The following is a 19,779-nucleotide window of genomic DNA, read 5'->3' on the forward strand; positions in this document are numbered from 1 at the left end:
TTTAGAATTTTATGATTACTTTAATTCATTTTTATTGTTGGTTTTTACAATTTGACAAAGAAGAGTACTTAAACTTAGTAAGAAACTTAATATGTTGTAAAGTTGCTTCTCTCCAAAGAATTTTCATTGAAAAAAACTTCAATTTCTCATGTTTCCTTTGAAATGACATTCTCTACAGGAAACAAAAGAAAAAGTATAAGCAATATGCACATTTGCCACATTACTCCTTATGTCTTTATTGAAATGCTTAACTCTATGAATTTTGGAAATATCCGTGAAATGTTTGAATTCAAACAATAATTAGCATAGTCCAAGAAATTGCTTTGCTCTAGGAAATCAAGATAAACTATCTTTGCATTTCCAATGTAAGTAAGGATGTATTTAACATGTTTTTATTTCTGTTCTTTAATTTTTCTGCCTAATAATTACATAGTTAAAAATAAAACTGTCCATAATTTTCTTCTGAAAAAATTTTCTTGTAGGTTTCTTTTTTATTCATCACCCTCAACTCTAACACACATACACACACACACACACACACACACACATACGTCTTTAAATCATTATTCCATTTGGGAAGTGATATGCTTAAGTAGGATTCACATTTAAAAAACCTTTCATTCCCACTTCCATAACCAGCAAAAGAAACAACTCTTGATTATGCTGATTTATAGTTTATGTCTTCCTAACTTTTCCCTTATGTGGATTTTAAATATTCATAAGAACAAAAGACTTCACAGATTCATTGGTTGCTTCTAAGATTGAAATAATACAAGTATGTTTTTTTTTAATTCCAAGTGAAAGCAAGACACCACAAAAAAAAAAAAAGAAAAAGAAAAAGAAAGAGATGATAAACTAAAAGATAATGTAGGTTTTTAAAAACCTAGCCGTATATTTAAGTCAGGTAAAGCATGCAACTGATCAGAAGACAGGGTAGTTAACTTTTTAAACGATTTCACTCAGTGTGTCATTTTTCTTTAGAAAGACAAAATTGTTGGCCATAATCTACCAAGCCAGAATTGTCACTGATGGAAGTTAGATGCAACTGTGAATCAATCCCTTTCCCATGTTCAGGAGAATAAAGGTCCTAATAAGAAGTATAAGACAAGATTTGATATCATTTTCTTTTGATGAGACCTCAAATATAAGATTAAATTTTGAAGATGCTCACTTCAATGGATTGTGTTAGAAGTGAGACACTGTGAAGTCTGTGGGCAAATGACCTTTCATAACTCCTCTAAAATGAATTTGAACACAAAGTCGGACAAAACTCAAGGTGGCAAGAAGAGTTGAGCTGTTATTTTAATTAGAAAATCACTTTTTTAGTGAATTATACAAAGTTAGTGCCTTATAATAAAAAGGAAGTGATCCTTTTAAGATCAAATACTCAAATTCATGTAAGCCTAGTTAAGAAAATAGATTATTGTGTATTATTTTTAATTTTGTCCTACAATCATTGCTAAATTTATTAATATACTTAAAATAAATATCATAATTTTTTAGTAACATGATCATTCATTTCTTAATTTCTAATTTTCTTACACTATTTCAAAGGATTTATTTATGTATACAGTTTTATAAGATTCTAAATGTGATTGTGCATCTTAAATACTAATCATGTCTAACATCATCTAATGTTGTATTTCATTGAATAGCTATAATATGTTTTTATTTATTCTTCAGTGAAAAAATATTCATTTTGTAAATTAATGTGCATCATATGAAGAATGGATATGGATCAATTCAGATAGTTTTGATTGTATAATAAATAATTTTAAAATATGGTAAAAATAAACAGCATGCATTTACTATTGAGATAAATATTTGTGATAATTTTTTATATTTTTATTTTTTCATAGTCTTCATTTGAGAAATGCATGAAAGACTTACATTACAGAGTGCTCTTCATTCTACTAAAAAGACCAAGTATTAACTTTCTATTGCTTCCATAGCAAGTTACAACAAACTTAATGACTTAAAACAACACAAATATATTATTTAGTACCTCTGTAGGTCAGAAATCTGCTATAGAGTTTCATTGTGCTTAAATTAAAGGTTTTGGGGGCAGTTTGTATTCCTTTGTGGATGCTCTTGGTGAGCATTTTCTTGCTCATTTGGGTGGTTGACAGAATTCATTTCTTGCTTTTTTGGTGGCTATGTTCTGAGGGCAGTTTCCAGCTTCAAGAGGATCCCTGTACCTCTACACTCATGGCCTTCTTTCTCTATTTGCAAAGCTAATGGGAAGGTCACATTCTTTCCTTGTATCCCTTTCTTTTTGATGCTTCTGAATCTCTCAAGTCTTACCAGGTAGGGCCCTTGTGATTCCGTTAGACTCGACCAGGTAATCCAAGATTATCTTCCTTTTTTCAGATCAGTCAACCCACAATCTTATTTTCATTTGCAACTTGAATCCATTTGCAAACATAACCCATAACAACATAACATAATCTATTTAGAAGTTCTGGGGATAAAGGCATGAATATCTTTGGCGAAGGAGATTTCTTTCTTTCTTTCTTTTTTTTTAACCATAGACCATCCCAAGTATTTCAGTTATCAAAAGTTACTTTTTGATCATACCAAGATTTTGGATTCTCTTTTCTCAAACTCTCCCCAACCCTTCCTTTCTTTCTATTTCTTATGCCATAGAAATCCGTATTTCTTACCCATTCTATGCAAAGCATTGCATTGTTATGTCAGTAACTTCAAAATTATAAACCTCACCTGATTCCACTATCCATGAAAACAAAATATTTGTAGTGAATGGGATCCATAATTCCTGGAAGGCAGTAGAACTGCTATCTTTAAACTGTCGACTTTGCCTGTTAATTATCCGGTCTCCAAAGTCTATTCTGCCCAAATAAATATAGTGTTCTCTTTAAGACTAATTTTTATATTAACTGATAGGGGAATGAAAATGAAACTAACGTATCACTTGCATCTCTTTCTCTTCCTCCTGATTGCTGCTATTAACATATATCATTTGAAGGCAAGCTTGATACCTCATCTTGAGCCTGTCCACACTCATCAATTTCTTTGATCATTTGAAAATTCCATAATTAATCATAACAGTGGAGATGAAAATAAGAATTTCACAGCATACTATTGTTTGTAAAATACTTTGCAAATATATTGTCATGTTAACTTTTGTGTCAATCCTGTGAGCTAGGCAGGGAGCAACTTCTATAGTTCTTACTTTACATTTGAAGAAAAAAAGTGGAGTGAAGGTAATCTTCGCCAAAGATGTTCATGGCTTTATCCCCAGTAATTGTAGATTTGCACTAAATTTTAAGTCATTTATGTCAGGCTTTAAAATGTCTTTGTTTCAAACTTGGGTAGCTTCAGAAGTATCAATTATATACTTTAGTTTATTCCAAATTATCCAAGAGTAAAAAGGCAATGTAAAAGATGTATATTTAAAATAAATTGATAAAAATTATGTTTCCTCTAATATACATCTCTATGTGCCTGCATCTGACTATATGATACAAATCACTATAATAAACTGTCCTCTTATCTTGAATCAATCAAGCAACTTTATATATTTCAATTAAGAAGTTAGAACTTAGATTAAATGCTAAATATCTTCTTTAAATTCCATATGTATAAATCATATATATACAGAAATAAAATATATCAAAATTTAAGCACATTAATATACACAAAAATTTAATATCAAAGAGTAGTGAAATATGCTACTTCAAATTATGCCATTTTGTCAAAGAGACTATTTTCAGCTAAAAACAATTGAGAAAGTGCAAATACAAGAGAGGCTCCAATTTGCCCAGAAACAGGACATGAATTTTCAATGGTGACCTTCTTCCTCCCCTCTCCACCAGCCAAGACACATATATGACTGTAGATTCTGAAGACTGCAGAGGAGGAATTTGTCTGGCTCCATGTGCCATTAGCTTGTCATTTAGTTGTCTTTCCATAATTTGCTACCCCTATACACACAGGTTCCTCTTCCTTTTACTTGTCACTTCTCTAAAATTGTGTTTGTTGAAGACACTGTATAAGCCAGAGTTCTAAGCCACCCCTTTGAATATGACTCATGTCATGGGCATCTCTGATGTATATAACATATATTTTGGTAAACTTCTCTTCATATTTTTATTGTTTTTCTGTCTCTTGTTACAGGTATCCCTGTTAAGAACTCAGAAGGGTAGAGGGAAAATTACTTTTTCTCCCCTGCATTACATATTTCAAGGTAATTCAATAGAGTTGGTCCATTTTAGCACAATAATAATGGTGAACATAATTCTGAATTCCAATTCCACTGTTTTCTATTTGCAAGACTCTGAGTAAATAACTAAAACTCTTATTAAAGTTTCTGTTTTCTCAGGTAGCAAACACATGATTAATAATATTTTCCTCATAGGAATGCTGTTAAGAAGACATAAAATATAAAAAAAAAAAAACTGTTTTCTTATCACATGGTTGGCACTAAATTCATGTTAACAACTCTTTCATTCTTTATAAAAGCGTTGCTCTGCACTGTCTTCCTAATCATCTTTGATTCCAAGCACTCAACCATGGATCTTAGCACATATTATAACACATTATATATTCAAAACTTATTTATGGACACATGAGAAATATTGTGTGTGTGTATATATATATTCAGAAAGGGTCATTTCTAATAAATAATACAATATCCAATAGAAAGAAAATGTTATAACCTAGAGAAAATTATCATTTTGAGGATCATCAAGTGAAATAAGCAATATTTAATATGAAACTAGGAAAAACCTTACAGAATTTTGAAGCTTGCGATGATGTCATAATTTTGGATAAGAGATGCTACTGAAAAAAGTAGGTTGAAATGAGTCAGAACAACATGGGACATCTGTATAAAATACACCAGTGTGATCTTATGCAATCTTTATTTCATTAGCAGTTTGCTTATATTTTCCAACTGCTTGTCTACAAATTCTTATAATTCAGAGACTGAATTGTATCTTTTTCCTCCAAAAAGCCTTTAAAAATTGAAAATTGGAATTTGTATCATTTCAGTGATCTTTCTGCTAGCCTTATTTAAACAACCATTACCTTGCATTAACAGTATCCACTTATCTATCTTCTGCTAATATACTATGAACTACTTGAGGAAGGAATTGAAGACTTCTTTTAATCTTTAGGGGCTAACATAAAGACTGATATATAATAAATATAATAAATAATCAAAATAATTTACTGAATAAGAAAACTAAATGTAGTTATTATATAGTGAATACTTATTTACATACTTCTGTTCAATTAAACATTATCAAACATTCTGTAAGGAAATCCAAAAATACTACCTATAGTGGGAAATAAGATATCTGCTAAAGAATTAAGTTTTCAATATATTTCCCAGCTGCTCTGGACCTCAATAATAATATGGGATATAACAATATACTAGCTAATACCTATTCAAGTTTTGACCAATTTAGTTAAATTGACAGCTGAAACTTTTGATAGCCCAGTCTTTAAAATGTGATACCAGAAGCTGTTCCAAGGTTAATGGCAGGAAAATACATAGTGTTATAAATTAATTTCTATAGTTGTAATCTTCTTATGTTCTCTTTATTAAAATTAATCCACCTGAGAATTGCCTAATAAGGTCTATAGATTCTCTGTACCCACATTCAATTATCTAGTATCTCCTATTTTACAAAAGAAGAGTATCCTCTTGCTGTCTGAATTTTATTGTGATGTGTGCTCCAAGGTGTACTGTACCTGGAATTGAAAAAAAAAAAAAAAAGAGGTATCTCTTAGAATTATTGTTTCTTGTTGAAGCCTCCTTTATAATTTTTTATATCATAAAACATTTCTGCCTGGTTTCATATATATTTTTTGTTGAATTAATGAGGCTTTAGAAACAGAGCATTTGGCCCTTATGTATATTATTATAAATTCAAATTTATTATATAAAAGTTGATCAAACTGTTTTTTTCCTCTTCATTCAATGGTTATTATCAAACACACATGGCTTCAGAGGAAGACAGTTATAATAATACATTTTTAAAATGTCAAAAGAAATTAAGCAGAACTTAAAGATAAGAAAAGTTTCGAGTTTTCTTATGACTCACTATTTTGATGTGAGAGTGGCCAAAAAGAAAAAGTTAAACGTGTCTATAATGTTGAATTTTTTAAATGTCCCTGATATACTTTCCAGGACAATCAAAATTTCTGGATACACTAAATTTAAAAATGCGATATCTTTCCTATAAATGGTTGAAATTTTAATGAAACTGGCATTTATTAGGTATAAAAAAAGTTTCATGAAATATTTCTTCCAATTACAGTTTTTTCTAATTTTAGTGCTTCTCTCATTATAGTAAATATTTTGTATTTAGAATAGTAACTGTTATTTCATGTGATTTTGTCAATATATAATTTTATATTTCATTAATAAAAAGAAATGATTATGAAAATAAAATGAGTGGGTTTTTATTTTATATTCTTGTTTAATATGCAGATTAATATACTATGAACATCAGACTTCTGCATACATTGCATCATGTAACTTGAACATTCTATTCTTTGTACATCACCCTTCATAAATAACAATTTTTTTGTGATGCTGGGAGTTGAATATAGAGCATTGTGAATGTTAGTAACAATTATAATTTTTAACTTCATCTTAGATTTATTTCTATTTAGGTGATAATTATTTCATCATCATATTTATAATTTATTGTGAACAAGCACAAATTAATATTAACTAAAACTGATGTTGACCATTCCATTACTAAGTTTAATAGTTTATGTTAAAAGTATGATTTATAACACTGGGCATGATGGCGCATGCCTATAATCCTAGTGGCTTGGGAGGCTGAGACAGGAGGATCCTGAGTTCAAAGACATCCTAAGCAATGGTGAGGTACTAAGCAAGTCAGTGAGACCTTGTCTCTAAATAAAATACAAAATAGAGCTGGGGATGTGGCTCAGTGGTTGAGTGCCCCGAGTTCAATCACCAGTATGGAAAAAAAAAGTATATTTTATAATTTATATTTGTACTCTTTTTAAAATATTTCTTAAATATGTATTAACATGTTATTCATCTTGAAAAATGAAAACAAACATTTTTTAAAATATTAAATGTGATTTAGCCAATTGTCTAGAATATAAGTACTGATTTTGCTACATTGTAGTATCATGAAAAACTTCAATAAATAGAACATATATATATAAGGATGCAATTATATGATTTTGACAGTTAAAATATTTAAGATGTTAAAAAGAGCATTTCATTGAAAATTATATTATCACACATAGTAGCATCATAGTTTTCATTTTGTTTTTATTGATTTGAAAACATGATAAAATAATCATTCTTTATATGAAAATATAATAGATAAAATTACTTATGTGATGAGACTCGTTAGTAGTTTGGCAAAATTTCAAGAAATTGAACAAGTAGATATATCTAATGACAGAAAAATCGATCATATTGCATATTAGACAGTTTCTTTTCCTTTTATTTCAACTAATTAAAAAGGTGCTTAATCTAGTTATCAGTTATTAGATCACTGATCATATTTTATGATAGTAAACAATCAATTAAATATGGCTTTGTAATTTGAAATGAGTTTGAATAGTTGGATGTATGAACATTAAATCTTGAATGTATGAACATTAAATCTTCTTCTATTTCCATTAAATATTTTATGTTACCAAGGCTTCTCAGAGGTTATGCCTATAAAAACAAAGCATTACTTGTAACAAAAGTAATAATCCTCAGGAATATAGGAAGGATTTGGAAGCAAACAAAATCAAACAGCTCCATTCATCCCAGTAAACATATTTCCAAAAATATTCAGTTTTTTCATTTTTATATGCTGAGTAGAGTAGTAAAACTTTCATGTTGACTTGATTATACTAATAAAAGTGGTAATGAAATAAATAATTGGAGTTTTTGGTTTTTGGTGCTATAATATTTTGTTGAATATATATATATATATATATATATATACACACACACACACACAACATACACACAGACACACATTTGACACAATGATCAATTAAATGCTTTCAGGAAGACATAACAAAATATTAGGATAAATAAAAAAGTCATAAGAAGAATAGTAGTATAATTTCCTAGAAATAAAGCAACCATGTAAATTTCTGGCTAATAAAGTTTTCTATTGTATACATTAAATGAATCAGGTATTAATTGCTAGATTATTTCAAAGGAAGCATGATATAATAGTTGTGGTTTAAAATTTCAGCATCCTAATAGTGCTCTAAAAGTCACTTCTTTGCATTAACATATATTTATATATTTATTGATGAAGAAATACCAATAATAAAGATGAAATTTGATATTTAGGAGTTATACCAAAGCAACACTTTAGAATATTTTAAGAACAAATACTTATTGTACAAATATTCATTAGATTTGCCTAGTAAATATCCAAATGCTAGATAGGCAATAGAATTTCAAATTTAAAAAGAGAAATGTTGACCATAAAAAAGTACATTTTTATAGATGAGGTGATGGAGGGGGAGTGGTAGAGGAATTGAGTCAAACTGCAAATCATAAAAGTGTAACCTTGTAATTACCATTGGCCTAATTTAAGCATAAGCTGACATTCAAAGAAAAGTCCATTCAGAATTCAAAATAATTAAAATTATGCCATTTCTGATAATCAGCAAAATGAGTCACTAGGAAAAGAGTTTCTGCCTATATTATTTCACTAGAGCACAAGGGTACAGGACTAAAATTCTAAAAGTCTGAGAATTGCATAATAATTATCACACAAGAATTCCAATAGGGGTAGAATATAGCACTTCTTCTCCCTAACAACTTGCTATTTAACAACCTGGAGGATCTTGTGAATTGGTGAACAGTGATGTCACCAGAAAATCTATCCAAAGAATGGTCAGATAAAGGAAGAATAGACTTTAAGCATCTCCAGGTAAGAAGAGCTGACAAAGGAAAGTGGGTCTATAGCATTGAGATTCATGCCACGATAGAATAGTAGGTCCACCTTAGTAATGATAAAATAAAAATTAGAATGTAGAAGGAAATGCAGTTCAAATGGTACAAAGGTATCCATGTTTTTTTCTACTGAACTGAAACTTGTGGAGATTATACTGCTGCCAATGTAAAGACCCCAATAAAATAGAAAAAGAGCAAAGAATATTTTAGCCCTTTATTTGAATTTCAAGAAAAGCTAATACCATTATTCTGGCCTCAGGACTCAAGTGGAGGAAGAGTGTAGACAACTGTAGACAGTAATTGTCACCTACAGATTGTACCTACATTCACTGAGCTCCTCATTTGTTGTCACAACATTGTCTATTCCATTACTAGTTCTCACTGGGTCTGCAGAAAATTGCTTCTAATTAGTTTACATCTTTTCATCTTCTCCCAATTTTCCTTTTCCAATCCCTCACCAATAAAGTGCCCCATAGTAATCAGTATATTTTTTAAAATTTCAATTAGATCTTGCTAGTCCATTCCTAAAAACCTTAAAGTTATTAACTCCATATATAGAGTATATGCCTGTCTGCTATGTTTTGGATGTGAGGTGTCCCCCAAAGATTATGAGTGAGTTAATGCAAGAAAGTTTAGAGGAGAAATGATTTGGATATGAAAACCTTAATCCAATCAGTGAATTAATCCCCTGGCAACAGAAGGTGGGTAAGATGTGGCTGGAGGAGGTGGGTCCCTGGGAGCATGTCTTTGATGCATATATTTTGTATCCAGTGAACAGAGTCTCTCTCTGCTATCTGATTATTATGTGAGCCTCTTCCCGCTGCCACACTCATCTACCATGATGTTCTGCCTCACCTTGAGCCACGGAGGAATGAAGTCGACCATCTGTGGACTGAAATCTCTGAAACTGTGAGTTCCCAAATAAACTTTGCCACCTCTACAATTGTTCTTGTCAGGCCATTTAGTCACAGCAGGGAAAAAGCTGACGAATACACCATCTTCTGTATTTTTTGTAAAAAGAAGGAATATATAATACATTTTGTGAAAGTTTCTGGGGGTAAAAGAGGACACTGCTAATAATTACAGGTAAACATTAATTGTGAACTTCTTTGAGTGTGATGGGACTCATGGTTATCCTGTCCATAAGGGCTGGTCACATCTCCTTTCTGCCCATCTAATCAACCTTTTTGCATTTTAGCCCCCGACTTAATCATTTCACTTCAACTGAAATAGTTTCCTGTTTGTTTAATACAATTATTTGTATATGTTTTCATTGCTGAAATGTCCTGTTGGGGTCAAGGTCCTAGATGTCCTAAACAAAGAATTGAGCAAGACTCAGAAGTAACAGGCAAAGTTTCGATTTATGGAAGGTGGAAATGAAAGTAGCACTCCATAAGGTGGTGGTGGGGGTTGTGGGAGGAGTAAAAGACAGGCTCAAGGGCCCAATGCGTGGAAATTAGTATCTCATATGCTGAGCTGTGAGGCATCATTCTCTTCCCTACACAGACCGGATTGAAGACCTTGCCCCATTTGATTCCATTGGTTATCTATGATAACTGAGAAGAATATCGTTCAATTTTCCCCCATTGGTTGCTTTAGAAAATATAACTAGAATACAGTCCACTTTACCTCTATTGATCGTTTTAGAATACCAAACCTGTGGCAGGAGATATCATGAGTGATAAGTCTTCAGTGGTAGTTGTTATGGTAATGGGACTTTTTATAAACAGGGACATGATGACTGTTGTCCCTGTGTCTTGTCCACCAGTGGCATTTTTCTTTTACCCTGCCTCCACCATCTTGGTGTCCCTGAATTCCTACCTAATATGTGATATTATTGCTATTCCCTTTGCCAACCATCCTATTCAATATTGTTTTGATTTCTCCAGTTGCTGCCAACCACATCATAGTTTCATTTTTTATCTTATATCTTTGAACTTTCTGGATTATTTATACATACATTTATTTTTTACTTTTCCTTCATTTTATCTTCATTCTCAAGAATGCGGTTACTTAAAAGTAGGTGCTTTCACTCTATTCTCAGTGCCAAGAACAATGCATGAAACATGTAATGCTTTTAAAAATTGTTAATTAAATAGCTGAGCGGATGTAAACCACACATTTTGGGAAGTATTGCAATAGAACAGGCAAAAGCCTGTGGGATTCTGAAATAGAAGCTGGTTTTAAGGATCAAACATAAGAAGCAAATATGAGAAATATTGCAAAAGTAAAAGAAAAAAATTTAGATTGACTCAGCATAGATAGCACATTGCTTTTAAAATAGGTCATATTGACATTTGGAGGAATCATTTTTTTGTTTATTATTATCTTGTGCGTTTCAGGATTTTAGAGTTTCTGGCTTCAGTCTGCTGAAAACTATTTATACTTTTGTGTTTGTTGCAGTGAGATTTGCCTTCACACACTTTAAACACTCCTTAGAAAGATGCTGTAGGTTGAAAACCATTGATTGTGTTTTAAAGAGCTTAATGATCTTCAGATTTATGACTTGAATGGTAAGGTGGAAGTTGATGACAATCTAATAGAAGAGCATGGAATTGGGAGGGAAAACCTCTTAAATGAGGATGTAAATAATTAAGGATTTACATGTGCTCAATTTGTATAAGTAGTGTTTTGTTATTTTAAGTAGGTCCTAGACTAAGTGCAAATATGGATTTATATATGAGCAGTATTATAGTATGAGTGAACAAAGCAGAGAACTTCACACATAAAAAAAAAGATTGAGAAAAGAAACAGTCAATCTTGGTTGGAAATACAGGATTACTCACTTGGAATACCAAATTTCTATGTTCCAGTAAGAAGTCATTTCAATATTCTTCTCAAATAAGCAGAAAATAATGACATTTCTGTTTGAAAACAAGTTTTTTTTTATATTTGATCCATTGAATAATGACTTAATAACTTATAGCCATCTGTCTCTGTTAAAAATAAATAAAATAGTGCCTGAATGAATCTCAAGTTAGATAATTTGACTACCTAAACAGAAATTCAATGCATAATGTTGAAAGAATATTTAAAAAAATGTAAGCTGACAAAGGATGTGGTGTGGAACATCTTTAAACTATTATCATTCTAGAATTGTTCAAGGTAACAATGTAATTCATGAAATATTGTTTTTAAATTATTTGAATATGGTTCATTTTATTTCTATCCAAATGTCTTGAAATCATTTGTTACTACAGAATATTGACATCCATATTTATTTGCTTTTAAAATGGAAATATTATTAAATTTAACATCTGGTTTTAAAAAGAGAAAGAGAACCTTGAACAAAAATAAGCATGATATAAAATCATTTCAATTCAGCCACGCAGTTATCCATGTAGACCCATTATTGTTTATGTGTAAGTTTCATAGTGTCAGCTTACTTAGTAGTCAGTCTGATATTTTCAGCACACTAAACCCAAGTGATTTTTGACATTTGAACCAAATTTCTGGACCCAGAAAGCAACAGAGTGTGGAATGTTTTCAATATCACATTTCCTTTTAAATATCTTAATTACATATCCATTTATCAATTCATTCAATAAATATTGTTATGCATAATCATGGGCATTGACACTATTGAAAGTCATTTATTATAATACAATGGAGAAGGTAAACTTCTGCCCTTTTATGTTTACTATCTAGGGAGTTTATTAAAGCCTACAGTAGATAAACAATTTTTAATTTTCAGTATAGAGTCTAAGAAAGTACTTCAAGCATATGAAGGAATCCAGGTAATATGTTAATAACATAGTCTAGAATTTTATAAGCTCTTTAAGCCTCTATTTGGGCAATCTTTTTGAAAAAAAGACAATACAAAATTTTGGACCACATTTCAGATACAAAAATTTTTAAAGTTAACTTTTCCAAGACATAATATATCAACCTGAAAAGTAAAGATAATGGCAACACCTATGTTATAACATTTTTATGAAAGTTAATACATGTAGTTCCTGTAATATATAGGGCTGGGATATATATGGGTATGTGCATGGTATCGATATATTATTTGTATTATTATATACAGGCAGCCCTCTGTATCTGTGGGTCCCATATCTGTTTATTGAACCAACTGAGGATTAGGGGAAAAAAAGTTGCTTCTAGACTGAACATGTACAGACTTTTTAATTGCCATCTTTCCATAAATTATATACTAAAACATATTGATATGATATTTGTTTTAATAAGCATAATAGGGAATCTATATATAAAACTGTACAGAAGAATGTGCACAGATTATTATACCATTTTATATGAGAGAATTGAACACTCATAGATTTTGATATATTTTGCTGGAGCCAATCCCTCATGGATACTATAGGATTTCTCTACTTCTTAGAGTTCCCAGTTCAGTCAGGAATAAAGGCTAAAAAACAAACAAACAAAAAAGGGATTTAAAAAAGGAGAGAAAAGAAAACCAAACATGACATACTGTTGAATCTTGAAAGTTATAAATCCTAACTGGTGGGTGGACAAAAACTCGATTTCAAGAATGAGAAAATGATAACAAAAAAATTAAATACAAAGCAATTTTTAGTTAGATACTATTTTAGCTACTCTAGATTATCCCTGATTTTCACAATTGCCTATCAATATTTTCAGCACTTTGTGTAATGTCTTTGAATAAATAGGTGTACAGGAATAGATATTAATGAGTATATATTAAATATATGTCTATGTTAAATATATCATGAGATCTGTCTGTAAGAAGGAAGTGGTGCCAGAGTTATCATGAAAACATCTTTATTTTTTCCTCTCTAAAAATGTGTATGAATCTTGGTCTTGGACAGGACACTTCCACAAAAGACACAATTATATATTTTAAGCCAATCCTATATTGATTTCTGTTTCAAATGAAAATCCCAACCCCTACTTCATTTATATTAGTTTCTATCATTTGTGAAATTAGACAAATATTGATAAATACATTTTAAATAATAGGTTTATAATGCTGATAAATTCCTATCACATCATACATTTGATAATTTTTTTTAAAAAAGCAATTAAAATGACTCAAGTACATTAAAGACAAGAATTCAATTTGGATATGTGTTCTTATAGTAAAAGTATTCCCAATAAAAGAGAAAATACAATTATTCAGTTTATATTTTATATTTGTAAACATTCATACATGTTTATATTTGTAAAAATTGAAAAATAATCTGATTTACTAAAACTTTTTGTCATCTTCTTGTGAAAGAAAACCACTCAAGACCTGAATGGTTAGGTAAAACAACTAACTTTCCTCCAAAAATGCTCAAATGTCTTTGTAAAAATGTTATCTTAAAATGAAGCTTTGCCAATATCTTTTCACACTTATGGTTAATAATACCTGTAATAGAAGGACTAAGTCTTACTCAAATATTTATGGGAAATATCTATATGATAAATAATAAGAAACAATGATATAATTTTAAAAGAATCAGTATGTAAAATTCAGGATGTCAGAAAAATTATTTCTAGTCATATATGTTGTTTAGGAATAAGGAAGAAGTGTATAAATCTTAATTTTAGAATCTTATTAAATTTAATGTCAAATGTTGTTTCAGATATATAGGAAAGATTACTTAGTAGGGAAATTTGCTTTCAAGTTTCTTTTCTGGCATATGGATTTTTTATACGTTTGAGAAATTCCCGACTATTATATGTTAATGTTTTCTCAAGGTTTAAAACACAAAATCTGGGCTGGGATTGTGGCTCAGCGGTAGAGTGCTCACCTAGCACATGCAAGGTCATGGGTTTGAAACTCAGCGCCATATCAGACACTAGTATGGCAATATGTAAATCAATGGATGTGTAACTGATGTGATTCTGCAATCTGTATACGGGGTAAAAATGGGAGTTCATAACCCACTTGAATCAAAGTGTGAAATATGATATATCAAGAACTATGTAATGTTTTGAACAACCAACAATAAAAATTAAAAAAAAATAAATAAAATAAAGTATTGTGTCCAATTACAACTAAAAATTAAATATTAAAAAACCTCCACAAAATCCTAGGCCAGAGACTTATGAACAATTTGTGTAAGTAGAAACAATTGATTGAATTACTCTTCTTTATACCTTTTTTTCTAAATGCATGTTTTTGGGGGGCCAGTGGGAACCAAGGCTTGAACTCAGCTGACCTCAACCACTGAGCCATATCCCCAGCCCTATTTTGTATTTTATTTAGAGATGGTCTCACTGAGTTGCTTGGCACCTCGCTTTTGCTAAGGCTGGCTTTGAACTTGCAATCTTCTTGTCTCAGCCTCCCGGGCCTCTGGGATTAGTGTGCCAACACGTCTGTCCTAAGTGCGTCTTTTTTTGAGCCAACGTTGAACTTTAACAAATTTCATTTTTCTGAAACTATTACATGTAGAATTCAAGTATAAGTTTCTACAAACTACATTCTCTTCCTTTCTGGCACTTAGAGCTAAAGAGGATGTGAAAGTTTTCTTCCTGTTTTTTTGGCTGTTTCTCTGGTAAGTCAAAGAATTCTTCATTTCACATGTTCTAGCCTTTAGGAAGTGTAGAGGAAAAAGGGAAAATATGGAAATATGGATTTCTTATAAGAAACATTAAAATATAGTGTCAAATGCCAGTTCTTCTTACACCATATTGGCTCAAACATAACCACGTATTTTTACCAGTTTTCTACCATCAAGTTGTTCCTTAATAGTCATGTGCCAAATAGACACCAGGGTAGTTTGATTATAGAAACTTAATGTTTGTGGTCAGTCTCCAGATATAAAAGCTGTAGACTCTGAGTAAACAGAAATATGGAGTTTAGCACATCTTCCAGAGGTAGTTCTGTTCACTGTTGCCATGAACTTCAGTTTCCAGCCCAGTTTGACAATGGTACAAAATGCAGTTTTTAGTGCCTGGTGAGAATGGCTGTGTTTTATTACCATACGAGCTCCATGTGGTGGTTAGGGCATCACTTCTGTCTGCTTTGCCTCAGGCCTTCTTTGCCAGCCTTCTCTGAAGGGTACACTATCCTTTTAAAGAACTCATTGTCTGCTGAAAGCAGGCAGATTCAGCTGTTCTTGTGACTAAGAATTTGGACTGTCACAATGGTTATGTAGACAGATGGCGAGAGATCCATCAACAGAATCCTGACTTTTCCTCGTAAGAAAAATTAGGTGTTAGGAATAAAAATCAATTCAAAATAAACCAAGTTAATATTTTAAAAATCTGTATTATAAAGAGAATAAAATGGACCCCAGTTTTAGGAATCTTAAGGGTAGTAGTATTTGGATCCACTTATAACAATCTGTAGGTACATTCTACACACAGTTTTTTTTTTTTAATTTTTCCTCTTCTGACAAGTAATTCAGATTAAAATGTCACATTTTCAACTTTTTTAGTAGATAAAATAGATTAATCCAACACACAATTTTTGTCCAATATAGTTCAGGAGACTTTTGTCTTCTTCAATCAGTTCTTAAACATAGATTCATACCTCTCTTACTTTTTTCCTCTCTCTTTCTGTATTTATATATATATATATATATATATATATATATATATATACATACACATACATCACACATGTATGTTCATGCACATACACACTATCTTTTGCTATGACAAGAAACCTAAAATTCAAAGTGACTATAAAACAAATTTAAATTCTCATTTAAATAAAGTCTAGAAATGTTCTTTTTAAGATGCTTGCTTTTGTGGCTCCTCTATAAGCAATGAATTCAAGAACCCATGCCCCCTCTCTTTTGTATCTCTATTAGCATAATATGTTTAATTCTAATCACGAAGGCTAGCAGACAGAGAGAGAGAGAAAGGTCATGATCACAACCACTTCTCTCCATAGTACTTTGGTCCAAACTTGGTCACATGCTCCCACAAAGGGAAGGAGGCAGGATAGAAAATCTACCTTTTTCTATCCCCAGAAGAAAAATTAATATTTTCATGAAAACACAGGACCTTTCTGCTACATTATCTACCAGTTGAATTGGTTGAAAGAGATTAGGTTTTCTGAGTCAGATATATATAACGCATCTCTCACCAGGTACTTTTAATATGATTACTATGAAAGTGTTTAGACATTGTTTTGAAAACTGAATAAAAATATGTTTTATAAATTACTTATTTATAAATAAATCTAGTGGGGTATATACCAAAACATAAGTAATTCTATTCTTCACTAAAAAGAAATTTAAGACAGAAACTAGAAATTTTTTCCTAATATAACTAAAAATAATGTGGTCCAGAAACAGTTTGACTAGGATTCATAGAAAGAACAAACTAATAATTATATGTATATATAATGTTAAATAAAATTATATATCATATATACACACATATACATACATGTGTGTATATACACATACATACACATATATTTTCCCTTACCCACTACAGAGAAAAATACACATGAGAGAAGTGTGACATATATTTTTTAAAGAAAAAAAATTATAAAAAAAGGAAAATTGCTTGCAAAAGGCAAAAAAGAACACCATTCACATATTCTTAGAAATCCATCATATTTTATTAAATTTCATTTATATATTCTTAATCACATAAAGTAGAAGAAAAATTTAGACAGTAGGAATGTTCCATATTTAAAGAACTTTAGAAGACCACACAGATCAAATAATGAGAACAGATAACTAAGGAGATACTGAAGATAACATCAACTCATACTGAACAGTCACTGAGGATCAAACAACTAAATCAACTCAGCCAATATCCAAGCCACTGAGATTAAAGATTTGCTTAGAAAATTCATTCAGAATGATCATGTTAAGAGAAAAATAATAAAACTCAGAGAAAATAGAATTTTTGAGTATAAAAAAATAAGAAGTTAAATTGAATACTTAACATCTCTGAAATAGGAAACCAAAAGAGAAGTTAAATACATTAACTTATTAAACAAAAAATTGACCCTAACCTATAAATCAAATGGACATAAGATATTTTTAATTCATCTCTCCTTTTCTTTTATATGACATTTTGCTGATTATCAATACTGTATTTGGACAAAATTAGAACTAATTTTCAACCATAATTTAATGCAGTGAATGATGATATTTGCAGAGCCCTCATTTGAGAGAAGGTAGGAGTGTGTTATTATAAGGTCTCATTGCATTGTAGGCAAAAGTAGGTTTCAGTTAGTGATTTTGTTGTTGTTTAGAATATGGAAAAGAAAGAAAAAAAGAACACTAAATAGGTGAAGGGGTTGCATATGGCAGATATCAAAACTTAGTTTATAAAGACTGGGACTCGACTCACTGGTAAAGCTACTTTCACAGTATACAGGAGGCCCTGGGTTCCATCCCCAGGACTGGGGAACATAACTTACAAACTTAGAAACTTCCTAAGCACCTTTGGCATGACCTCATTTCTATACTGGTTGAAAATCTAAAAGCCAAATTACTCAAATACTTTTCTGACTGGACTATCAACATTAGCCCCAGAATTGCTCAATCACATGTATAAAAAGAATACTTAAAAATTATAGAAAGTGTTTTGGTTTGGATGGGAGGTGTCCCCCAAAAGCTCACATGTGAAAAAATGCAGGAAAGGTTGGAGGAGAAATGATTGGGTCATAGCCCTAACCTAATCAGTGAATTGATTCCTGATGGGATTAACTGAGTGGTGACTGGAGGCAGGTGGGGTGTGCCTGGAGGAAATGGTTCATTGGGGTTGTGGCTGTAGGGTATATATTTTGTATCTGGAGAGTGGAGTCTCTTTCTCTGCATCTTGATTATCATGTGAACTGTTTCCATCTGCCACACCCCACTGTAATGTTCAGCCTCACCCTGAGCCCTAAGGAATGGAGCCTGCTGTCTATGGATGGAGACCCTGAAACTATTAGTCCCTGAATAAACCTTTTTCTCCTCTACATTTGTTCTCGTCAATTCATTTTAGTCACAGCAGTGAAAAAGCTAAGACAGAAGTTATCTGGAAAACACTTGACAGAGGTATTTTGGTTTTCCAGAATACCTTTAATTTTACTCTAAAATACAGCCATTAACATAATAACTGTTAGAAGCATGTCAGAGAAATACTAATTCTTCCATGAAAAACCTTTGGGATATTGCTTTCTTTCTAGCAAAAAATATTCTTATTTTTCTGACTCCCACACAATTCTGTAAACTAATACAATTTGATTCATCCTTTTATGCTTAGCATATTTTTTTCTTCTTTTTAGCTGAAGATCTTGACATATATTGGTCGTGTTTTAGAAAAAAATATAGTATACATTTTATGAAAAAACAACCTTTGAAGAGCAGCAGCAGATTTCAGTTTCAATAAGATCCAGTTAATCCATTTTACTTTCCATGTCTCTGCTTTCTATGTTCTTAAATATTCTTGCCTTGCAAACATATTCTTATATGTTTCATCTAGGAAAATTTTAGACAAATTAAGTTCATTTCAACTTCACTTTATTCTCTATTGTATTAGGTCAAGGTCATGTTTTTTGTTTTGTTTCTATTTTACCCCTTATGGGTTTTATAGGGTTCTGGTGTCATTAGTTGAGAATATTTTTCTTCCTATATAGTGCCAAGGTCTCTCATCTCTCAGCCATGGCCGTTAATTCAGGGAAAGAACCTGGACGAAGGATAATGGGGGGGATGAAGAAAAGACAGATACACATACATAGAAAAATCTGTGGCCAGGTAGGTAGTCAACCTCTGGTGGAGTTTGACTGACCCAGAGATAGCTCAGCACTTTTATTATGTAGGTTTTATCAAAAGGTTATGTGTGGGAAAGTTTCAGCAAAGCAGGCAATCTGAAGGATGCAGAACTGGCAAGACATTAGGGTCATTTTTTCGCTCATGATTCTCTATCCCTGGGAGCTGGTGCCTGAGCTCAAGGTCTTGACTAATACAGCTGCGTACCTT

At 31.3% G+C, this 19,779-nt stretch overlaps 1 long non-coding RNA gene across 1 annotated transcript in view; it reads left to right on the forward strand.

Moving 5' to 3' along the window:
• The first annotated feature begins 4,135 nt into the window (after positions 1-4,135).
• LOC131424761 (uncharacterized) overlaps positions 4,136-19,779 on the forward strand; it is a 28,384-nt gene continuing 12,740 nt past the window's right edge. The window contains exons 1-2 of the long non-coding RNA XR_009228279.1: positions 4,136-4,207; positions 9,701-9,838. This is a non-coding gene — a long non-coding RNA (uncharacterized LOC131424761). The remainder of the gene's footprint in view (positions 4,208-9,700; positions 9,839-19,779) is intronic.

The sequence above is a fragment of the Marmota monax genome, unplaced genomic scaffold, assembly GCF_021218885.2.
Source record: "Marmota monax isolate L192 unplaced genomic scaffold, Marmota_monax_Labrador192_F-V1.1 WCK01_AAM20220418_F8-fsc00841, whole genome shotgun sequence".
Taxonomy (NCBI): Eukaryota; Metazoa; Chordata; class Mammalia; order Rodentia; family Sciuridae; genus Marmota; species Marmota monax.